Source organism: Durio zibethinus, chromosome 28 (assembly GCF_047325235.1).
Source record: "Durio zibethinus cultivar Kanyao isolate XHJ-2024 chromosome 28, ASM4732523v1, whole genome shotgun sequence".
NCBI lineage: Eukaryota > Viridiplantae > Streptophyta > Magnoliopsida > Malvales > Malvaceae > Durio > Durio zibethinus.
Window position 1 is genome coordinate 16,084,575 of NC_143189.1, and position 11,652 is coordinate 16,096,226.

Sequence of the window (11,652 nt, forward strand, 5' to 3'; positions counted from 1 at the left end):
ATTGAATTTTCAACATAGATAAGCCATTCAAAGCTTATGAAAATCTTTTTCCTTAAGCTTGAAAAGTTTAAAGAAATGATAATCCGTAAGCTTTTTAGAACTTATAAAAATTCATTTTAATAAGCTCAGAATTGAAATCAATGCCCATTTTCACTATGTAATTATTACATTTGTACTATCACAATATATATGAATCAAATGAAAGGTGGAGATATTCGAACAAAAGGTAAAATCATTGATAAATGTGATAAATGTACCATAACAGATCATGGTCTAAGTCAAAAGAGTTTGACTTACTCTGGAAAAAGACTCTGAGTCAAGTAGATGATAATGAGCTAGTTTAAGACTGTACAAGAGATGATATTTCATAAGCTCAACCTTTTACTTACAATAAGGAACCTATTACCCATAAGCATCTTGATAAAGAGGGAGATGATAATGCAAAGCAAGTTTTTTAACCTTTTCTTAAAAATTTTATTGATGTATCTATCCTTAAGAGTTTTAGATCTCTTATTGTGGTGCAAAAATGGAATAGCTAGATACTCATTTTAATCATATAATTTTTTTTGCTAGTTTATGTGTGTAAAATGAATAAGTTGATTATTACAATTGTTGATATTGATGTTAATGCTTTTTATGTTATTGTTGATGTTGTTTATGCTATTGATATTGTTGTTGTTATTGTTACAAAAGTGAGATCCATTAAAATTAATTAATCATAAATTACAGTAATGGCATTTAAATGGTTCACATACTTTTATTTGAGCTAATGTAGTCGAGTTAAAGTTGGATTCACTTATTGATTTCACCAATCATTTGATGAATAATATAATATTATTAACTTTTATTGAAAGGTGATAACTTAAGATTAACAACTTTCATCTATTATTTGAAGAAATGATCATTAAATTCAATGATATGTTCATGATTTTACACATACCAACCATCAAGACCATGATTTCATTTAATTATTTGACAATCAATGAGACGAACACATTGTTAGTTAAGTTAATTTAAGTTTTTATGTTTGAGGTAGCAATTAAGACTAATAAGGCTTGCAGATTCGTTGTAAGGTTATAACGGTTACGAAATACTTTTAAAGATATAACATATATATTTAATGATCAAGCAATAAAGTATGGATCTAGGACATTTTTGTCATGTCTGTTAGAATGTACGTTATTCATTAATAAAAATATAACAAAAGTATTAGTAGCATACCTAAGTCTATTAAGTAACTTCAATGCCACTAGTAGATATGCTTGGGGGATAGCTTACCTAAAATGTTTATACAAACAACTTAGTATTGTAACTAAGGCAAACGTGCATAAAATCATTAGTTATCTGACATTTTTATAGGTATGTATCTATGATTACTTACAATATATATTGTAATTATTTGATTTATTCATTATTAAACAAACATATGATTAACGATTACTTATGTATTTAATGTAAGTATAAATTTGTAAGCACTTTCTATTATTAAGTCTAATAGGTAAATTGACATACACAGATGATCAACTGTGTGTTCAACGATGAAAGGCTCGTAACTTATACTTATTTAAAACATTACAAGCCTTATAAGAATAGTTGATTATCTTGACAGTATTTGAGGTGTGTTAGGAATCATACTTCGATACATTAGAGGAACATCTATTACATGACATTTTATTTTTTACAAAATGTATCAAGTGTGAATAAAGCCATATCATCTTGAAAGAGTTCTACAACAATTTGAATTTGTATAAACTATTCTTTAACCTTTTTAGCCATACACCGAACTAAGCAAAGTTCATCATCCAACACATATGATGTATATAGTTTTCTGAATCAGTACTAAGAGAGATGTGATATGTATCTTATATTAGCTGAGCATCAAGGGCGAAGGTGTTAAAAATTAAGTGAGTGTTCAACGGATTATGATGTTTGATATACATCAATTTCACATTAATAAATTTAAAATTTAAAACATAGATAAAGATTTTAGTCTCAACTAATTGATAGAGGCCTACTAATAATATTGTAAATCATAACTTTATGAGTTTAAGGTTATTGATTACCTTGTTAATTTTAATTATATGTTATTGATATTGATTATCTTGTTAATATTTTTTAGCAAAGCTTGATGACATTGTTTGTTCTTAAAAATGATTTATTTGGTGGATTACAATAAGAAGTCGATGTAAAGAGAGATACAGTTATCAAAGCATATGTTATATTATCTAGGTCATCAACTATAACTAATAGGAGTCAATTTAGACCGGTTGCATCGCATTAGACATTGACTTTTAAAACATCATTTTTAGGTGTTTAGACCACCTTTGCCTATTCGTACCTCATCACTAGCATCAACACATGCACCACCCAAGTGCACCACTACTGTCTGCAAGCTTTTTACCCTCAACATTAACGGTAGCATTAATTGTGCTTGTGAGTTCTCCACCCATTGTACCGACAACAGTATTGACTCTGTTCGAGAGATTTTTACCCACTACATCAACAACAGTATAGCCCAATCAACCACAACATGTATATATTTAATTTAAGAAGTCGAGAGATAGGGTGCAGAGTATTTTATGTAAGCCTCAAACATAAAGTGATTTTGTATTTTTATTATTTTTATTTAATATGGTAGTATTTATATATATATTGTATTTATAAAACATCTATTAGATAACCTACTCGATATAACACATCCATTCAATGTAACCTGCTTATCATAATACATTTTTTTAGTAATCATCTCAATGTAATATAACCATTCAATAACTTTTTCAATGTAACACAACTTTTTAATAACCTGCTCAATATAACACATCTATTTAATAAAATGTTCAACATTCTAAAACAATCATTCTAACTTATTAATATATATATACAACATATAAATAAATGAAAAAAAATCAAACTAATCGATCTATGTGCATTATTTCTTGAGTGGCCACATCAAAATTTTTACTAAATAATTACTTGAAAGTCTCTATGTGAGGTACATATAATACCTTCATCCTCAAGCACACCCATATCAAATTCTGCATTAGTTAATTGCAATCGAAGGTATTGGTAAGAACAATTTCATTAAAATATGCAAAAATATAAATGATAAGTATTAATTATAATTTGATTATCAATAATATAAAAGGTATGTATCAATACTAATTAGATATACTTATATAAAATGACAATCATTAACAAATCAAATCATAATGACTTTGTGCTCTAATGGTGTAAATGGTACAAATCTAATAAGAAAATAGATCAGGCATTATCTACAATTGAAGGCAATTAAATAACCTATATCAGGTAAGGTCATTCATTTATCATATAAGACACAAGTGTCAAAATAAGATAATGTTTCTAACAATTCTTCAACACATTTTATGGATTCATACAAAGTGACATATTTACCTTGATATCAATTAAGATTATCAATTAAATCATGTTACATTTGTACCCAATTATTTAAATGTAATCCAAGTCAATCAATAATAGAACGAAATCATAATGTTCATCTACTTCAACATCAACAATACCTTATATATATGGATGTAACTCCACAACTAAACTATTTTAATATCATATTTTTCATTTACCATGGGGACGCTGAATAAAAATTTTAGTGATCTATATAGTCATTTTTACTGAATTTGCAGTGGTTGGTGATGTACTATCCTATGCAAATAATATAATCTCTTAGTGTAACCAGTCATTTCTTTAGATATATCTATTTTTATAACTTTGTGACCTTTGTTTTAGCAATTTCAAATAGTGAAATCAATACAATTGTTGATGCATCACCTAATTCTCGTAACTTTTTTTGCATGGCTAATTTATCAAACTTCTTACATTTGTTGAAATATTTTATGATTTGCTCAACTTCAAACACAATAGTCAATTCTTAGAGATATCATTAACTTGACTTTCATTAAATCCAACTTCTTCAATAATAATACACTTCAAATAAAGAAATTTGACTTCTCACTCTTATATGCTCAATAATTTCGCAAGTATAAAGTAATGCATGCGTGCTTCTGATTACATAACCACATGCATGCCTATTAATCCTTACTTGATTTGCTCGTTTGGCCTCTATTAATATCATAGTAAGTGCATTCCTAGATACCAAATCTCGTAACTTTTTAAACAATAAAGGTTTGTAATTATGCTCGACAACTATAAGATTTTTCTTAAATGAAGCCATTATCTCTATATTTTAAAGCTTAAGAAGGATGTTAATTATCCTCAATGATAATTTAAAATCTCTTTGAAAAGATTCAAGGTACTTTTTTAATTTTGCATATGCATTTTCTGTCCTAAATGAATTAATATAGGTATATTGTAATAATTTTTTTGTTATGAATTATGAAAATCAAAATAATCTTAAAAATGTAAACCAAGTAATACTTATTTGTTAAAATATTACTAAAGTGCTTTATTTTATCCGTATAAAAACAGTAACAAAAAAATCCCAAAATGCATTACTTTGTCAACCACTGTTCTTTCACATACTTGATTGCACTTGGATAAATCTAGTAATCAATTTTCAATGAACTTAGATACCTTTCGTATTCATCTTCAGTAGCAGAGAATATAAGAACATTCCAACCTAATATAAATGCCTTTCATTTCTTATTTCGTTCAAAAAATTTATTACAATTTGTAAAGATATTTCTTAAGATATGTAATTTTTACAGAAGATTTATTGTGTTAGGAAAAATAACTTGTATTGCATTCATCAAAGCCAAATCTTTGTCAAATAATAATGTCAATAGGTAATACATTGTGAGGCATCAAACTTTTTAACATATACACTGCTCAACTGTAGTTATCATCATGCATAACCTTCACATACATAAATGCGTAAGAAAATATTATATCAATAAAAGTCACACCAATAATTTTAAGTAATATGAAATGATATCTATTTATTTGTAGATGTAATCTATAATCAGGACTCTTGAAAAGGCATGCAACAAATTTATACTAGTAGAATAAGCCCAAAACAAATCTCTTACATGGTCGTTTGATTTGTTTGTTTTATGCCACTTCATGTATTTATAATCGGTCAACTTTTTCACGAGTTATTGCATTTATGATATATAATTTTTTTAACATATATATTTTTCACATTCATTGCATATAATTTTTATAATACTGACATTTTTCTCATTATGTTGTTTTAATGTCAATAGTATGTTCTTGGGTTTGACTATACTATTTGATATATTAGCCACTCTTTTTTTTTTCTTTATCAAATAATTAACCTAGTAGTCTTTTACATAAAACAAGTCTTTTACATGATTGTTTGATTTGTTAGTCTTATGTCACTTCATGTATTTATAATTGGTTAACTTTTTCATAAGTTATTGCATTTGTGATCTATAATTTTTTTAACATATCTATTTTTTTTTTGCATCATTGCATATAATTCTTATAGTGTTGACATTCTTCTCATTATGTTATTTTACGGTCAACAATATGTTTTTAGATTTGATCATATTATTTAACATATCGACCACTATTTTCTTCTCCCTATCAAATAATCGACTTACAAATAAACATCCTTCTAGTTATTTTACTAGTAGATGATTATAAAATCTGTATATTACTTTCACACATCACTCATAATTTCTTACCAATTTAATCCATATAACTTAAATAGGTAGTTACATTTCTTCGTTCTTGTTCTTTTATGTTGCATTTATTCTACCTTGGTCTTATTTATTTGTTGCTTGTAATTTTTACTTCGTTTACATGTCGATTTTATTATAAGTTTTCTCATAAGCCTTTCAAATTAGAATTTTTAATTACTATCATAATACCATTATTTTTTCCAACCTGCTTAGTACATGATATCAAGACTTCTTGACTACAAAATATCTATACAACATATTTAACTTATTACTCTATTCGTCTATATAAACTAACATTTTATACCCTATAAGAAGCTAACTTCAAAAACATAATCTTACCTTTTTAGTAGTAAACAAAAAACTATAATCATATTTGGTATTTAATTTTTTTGCGATTGATTCCACTTTATTAGTGTAGTTTTCAAATTGGTAACATATTCCAAGATATTAAAAATATTATAATAAGATGGATATATAACCAATTATGCATTACCGGATATACATATCCGATAACATAAATAGTTTATCGAAATATATATCTAGAAAGCATATTATATTATTGGACATGCATTTTCGATAATATGATAACGGTATCGAATATGCATATTTGGTAAGGCAATATTGGTTATGGATATGCATTTTTGTAAAATTTAAATTTACATTTCGAAATGTATAAATGACATACATCATCTTTACTTGTTTTTCATCCCCATTAATTTGGTTTCCCATTTCACTATCCATTTGTACAAGATAAAAATACTTCTTTGAAAATTTTATGGTTTGTAAACTAATTTTAGGGTTTGTGATACTATAAATAGAGGAAAAAAAAAGAAAAGAAAAGAAAAACTAAAAATGGGGTGTATTAAGGTTAAAATCATAATTTACTAAAGGATAAATAAGTTATTTCACTTAAGGGTAATTTTGAAAAAAAAAAATAGGGATGAGGAGAGAAATATTGGGAGTGTTTAGAAGCTTCCCAATGGAAAAAATAAAAAATAACTTTCAAAAATAATTTTCATAATTACCAAACTGAGCCTTGGTGTTCTTGGTGGATTTGTGTTCATGTCGAATAAAAGTAGATAAAATAAATGATTTTTTTACTTTTGTTGATTACCATCTATGGTTATATTTAATGATATTAATGAATGGTCATTGGTTTTGGTAGTTGAAAAATTTTAAATTCCAACATGTTTACATGATCAGTTTCAAATAATGATATCAGAGCTCTTGTTGATTTATTTTATATAACAAATTGTTTGATTGTTCTTAATATTTTTCTTTGTATTTTGTATTAAAAAGTAAAAAAAAAAAAAGAGGTCTTGACAAATGCTAGCCAATTAAATTACCCAATGTCAACTTATAAACCTTCCAAAACCTTGTCTTTAATTATTGTTATACATAAATAGAATATAAATATGCACTAAACTATATTTTTATTTAGTTTTTTATAAAAAAAAATTGACTAATGAATGGTTTGGTTCAAGCACGATAAGCATTTTTAGAATAAATTATAAATATGTACTAAACTATCTTTTTATTTAGTTTTTATTATAAAAAATTGACTGATGAATGGTTTGGTTCAAGTACGATAAATATTTTTAAAGGAGATCAAGGTACTTTACAAAAACTTTGAAGTTGTGTTGTGAGATTTTAATAATATTTTTCCTAAAACTTATAGTATTTACATTAATTGAAAAATGAACTACTAACATAAGATGTTAATTAAGATGCAAAAAGATTATAGACTGATTAAAATATATAATAACGCCTATTAAATTATTAGCTCCAATAAAAAATTAATTGAAAAAAATTATAAGCTACATATAATACTTTCACATTTTTAAAAATTACTCAAAGAGGTGAACACATAAGAAAGAATGACCACAAAATGTCCATAACCCCTAGCATTGTTATGTCTTAGTTTTTTTTTTTCTTTTTTTGTTCATGTATTATTTTAAAATTCTACTTAATGTAAATTTCTAGATGTTTTAAAAAATGTATTCTAAAAGTATGTATGATTTGTAAAATGTAATTATTAATTTAGGAATTCACTTAAATTTTCTAATAAGTCATTAATCATTATAAGGTATCGTTGCTCAAACAATAATAAGAATATATGATAAGTTACATTAAAATATATATTTGTTGATAAAATAATTATTTTAAAATTTTTTGTTCAAATGAAATAATTATTATTTTGGAATCAGTTCTAAAATTCAAGTTTTGGCATATGTGAGTTTAATCCAACTAAATGTTGCTTTATTTATTTGTTAAGATAGTTTGCTTATTGATTTTTCATGAATATATATTATTTATGTATTAAAAATTATTTAATCATCATTTTAATTTTAATTTTTGTAATATATAATAAAAATAGTTAACTCTTGAAAAACAAAATATCAATATCGAAATCCATTACAAAAATAAAATGTAAAAATTTAAATCCATTAAAAATTAAAATCCAAAATAAACCAATCTCCTCTCTCTTTTACAACATGTTTTGTTCACTAAAGGGAATAAAAAAATATTAGCATAATCATTATGTTGGAATAAAATAGAAAAGGAAGAGGTATTATATAGTTTGGTTCATAAAAAGGGGAGAATAGTATGAATACTAGAAAATTTTTTTAGCTTTACTTAGATCACAAATTTTTTTTTATTTTTTATAAAATATAAATTTTAAAAAAAAATTTAACTTAAGAATTACATAAAAATTTAAATTTACACATTTTCAAATAAAATAATAATTGTAGTAAAATATTTAAATTTCATTAAATTTTTTTAATTATTTAAAATCATAATAATTTTATATAAAATAAAAATATGATCCAAATATATTAATAGTATGTTTATATGATTTTCATTTATTCTAAATTTTTTATAATTACTTGAATTTGATTCTCAAATTAAAAAAATATATATGCATATATTATTTTCAAAAATTAATCCATTATTATTATATTTAAATTTATTAGTTTATTATAATATATAATGTTTTTATTTATTTATTTTTTAGGGCAATCAAATATTATAGATTAAGGGTGTATTTGGTGCATAAGATTAAGATAGGATAAGATAAAATGATATTATGATTAGCATTAGATTAAATATTGTCATAGTATCTTGTATTTGATGTATGCAAAGATTAGGATATGAGAATTTAATTATTTGTCAAAATTATCTTTCTTCAAAATTTATGTAATTTAAATTATTAATGTAATTTTTAAAAGTATAAAATGATATACAAGTTTAATCTCATAAATTGAAAATAATTCTCTTCATTTTGAGAGAATTAAATCATTCTATGCTAAAAGGATATTAATCTTTCTTACATATCTTTTTCTTTATGTTATTGTATTAAATTTTGTTTTATATGTACACTAGAACAAATTGTGTATTTAGATATTTAAATCTTTATAATATTTAGTTTATGAATTTAATTCATTTTTATGTATTTAAAAATATTTATCTATTTTTTATTTAATTAAAATAGTGAATATTATAAAAAAATAAAAAAAGTAAAATTTCTAATTTAACTGCGTTTGTAGTGAAAAACGTTACTAAATTTAGCGACATTTGTGTCAAAAAATGCAGCTTAATTTAGTAGTATTTTGTGACACAAACGTCGCTAAATGATAAAATTTAATGGTGTTTATGGGTGAAAACATCATAAATTAGAAACATTTTTTTATTTTTTTTATGTAGGTATAATTGACGCTTTTAACGACGTTTTTCACAAATGCTGCTAATCATTTAGTAGCATTTATAAATTCCGCTAAACTTGAAGAAAAATGTCGTTAATTTGATGGCGTTTTTCAAATTTTATAGAATTTAAATTATTGATGTAATTTTTAAATGTATAATAAGATATGAAAGTTTAATTTTATGGATTAAAAATAATTATTTTCACTTTGTGATGATTGAATCATCTTATATCAAAAGGATATTAATCTTTACAATTCTTTCACTTTCTTTAAATACAAATAAAATATAATATAAGATCATTATCATTCTATTCTATCTTTTATCTTATACATCAAACATGACTTAAAAGTTAGAGAGTAAGATTTTTTTTTTTGTCCAAAACATGCTGAAACAAAATGTCTATTGGACTTAAACTTTTAGCACAAACAAAATCATTGGGTTTGATTTCACTTTTAGTCTATCTCCCATAATAATTATAGCTCATTTCACTTCCAATCTCTCTCTTATAACAAATAATAATATTTTTCAGAATTGACACTCAAATCATTTTTAATGTCAATACTTACATGAGTTTAAAATTTGAGAGAGGGGTTAACTTTAATAGAATGTATAGAAATTTGATTAGTTAAAATTATGTTAAGGAATAAAAAAAAACGGTTATTCTATAATAAAATAATAATAGTTTTATTTGAAATAACCCTTTAATTAATAATTTTTTCTTAATTTAACTGTATTCTTTTTTTTTTTTAAGTTTAATTTTCTTTTTAGTACTCCTTTAATTTCTTTAACCATCAATATGGTTTTTGTTAATTGGTGTTGTGATAAAAAATCAATGATAGGTTACTTCGACGATGCTAGCAACCACACCTCGTCGCTAATGCATTCTCTCATTCTTTCTCTTCGATCATTTTTTTTTTAAATTTGTTTTACCCTTTTTTCTTCGCGAGTTAGATACTAATGTTACTCTAAGACCAAATCTAGTCATCTAGTCGTGCTTTACTAATTGAGCTTTGTAAAAACAAATGAAATGAAAAAAATTGAAAAACAAAAAATGCACCTTAAAAAAATAGTAAAAAAAAAAAGTGAAAAAAGAAAAAATGAAGAGTAGAAGAAAATGGAGGATCTTAGAAATGGAAATATAGTATAAAATTTACATGTAAAAATTTCATTATAGAATTAAAAATTGCATAAAAAATTGCAACTAAAAACAATATTGTAATGATTATTTTTAAATATGAAAGAAAGAACCCTTTCATGTCAACAAAACCAAACTGAAAATTGTTTAACATGTATTCCTTCAAAAATTATTAACTCAATTCTCTTAATTATAATTTAAAGGTCTCATTAAATTGTAATTTATTTATTCTTGTAATTTTATCATATTAGCAAATGCTACTAGACCAATTCATTTTCTAGTTTTTCTAAACTTTTTATTTATTCACAACATATAATATTTTATTAAAATTAATTTAATTTTATTATTTATTGACAATATATAATATTATAACAAAATAAAATAAATTATTAGATTTACATCTTATTAAATATAAAATTTTTATTCAAATGGATAAAGTAATTTTAATTTGATTATTATTATATGACATATAAATAATAAATTTAAATTGAAAATTAAAACTTAGATGAAAATTATTATAGCATTAATACTTAGATAAAGTAATCCCTTAGAGGATTGTTTTAATATAGTATAAATATGCACAAAACTATTTTTATTTAGTTGTTTATAAAAGTTGACTAATAAGTAGTTTGATTCATGATCGGTAAGCATTGTCATGCAAAGGAAGTAATGTATTTTGTAGGATTCTAAAAGCTGACTTGCAATATTTTATAAGAATAAATGTCTATTTTGATTTCATTGCATCTTCAGTATGGTATGATTGAATTTATTACATTATCAATTGAATTAAAATATTAATTTTAGTGAGATTTATTCAATAAAAATTTATCATTAATTTTTTTTTAATCACAATTACAATTTCTTTTTTAAATTGTAGCTACAGTAATTTTATTATTGTTTTTAATTTCGTAATAATCAATCTTACCGTTCATCTAAATGGATCATAAATTTAAGACTTGCCCTATTTAAATTGATTGAAAAGAGAACTACTAACATAAAATGTTAAGATGCACAAAGATTGCAAAAATATCTAATTAAAAGAACAATGTTCGCTAAAAATTCATCCAAAAATTAAAAAAAAAATAAAAGGCGTAGCTTATACTATACATTTTAAAAATTTGACACCTTTGACTTAAAGGAGGTAAACAATACAACAAACATGAGTAGAAAATGACT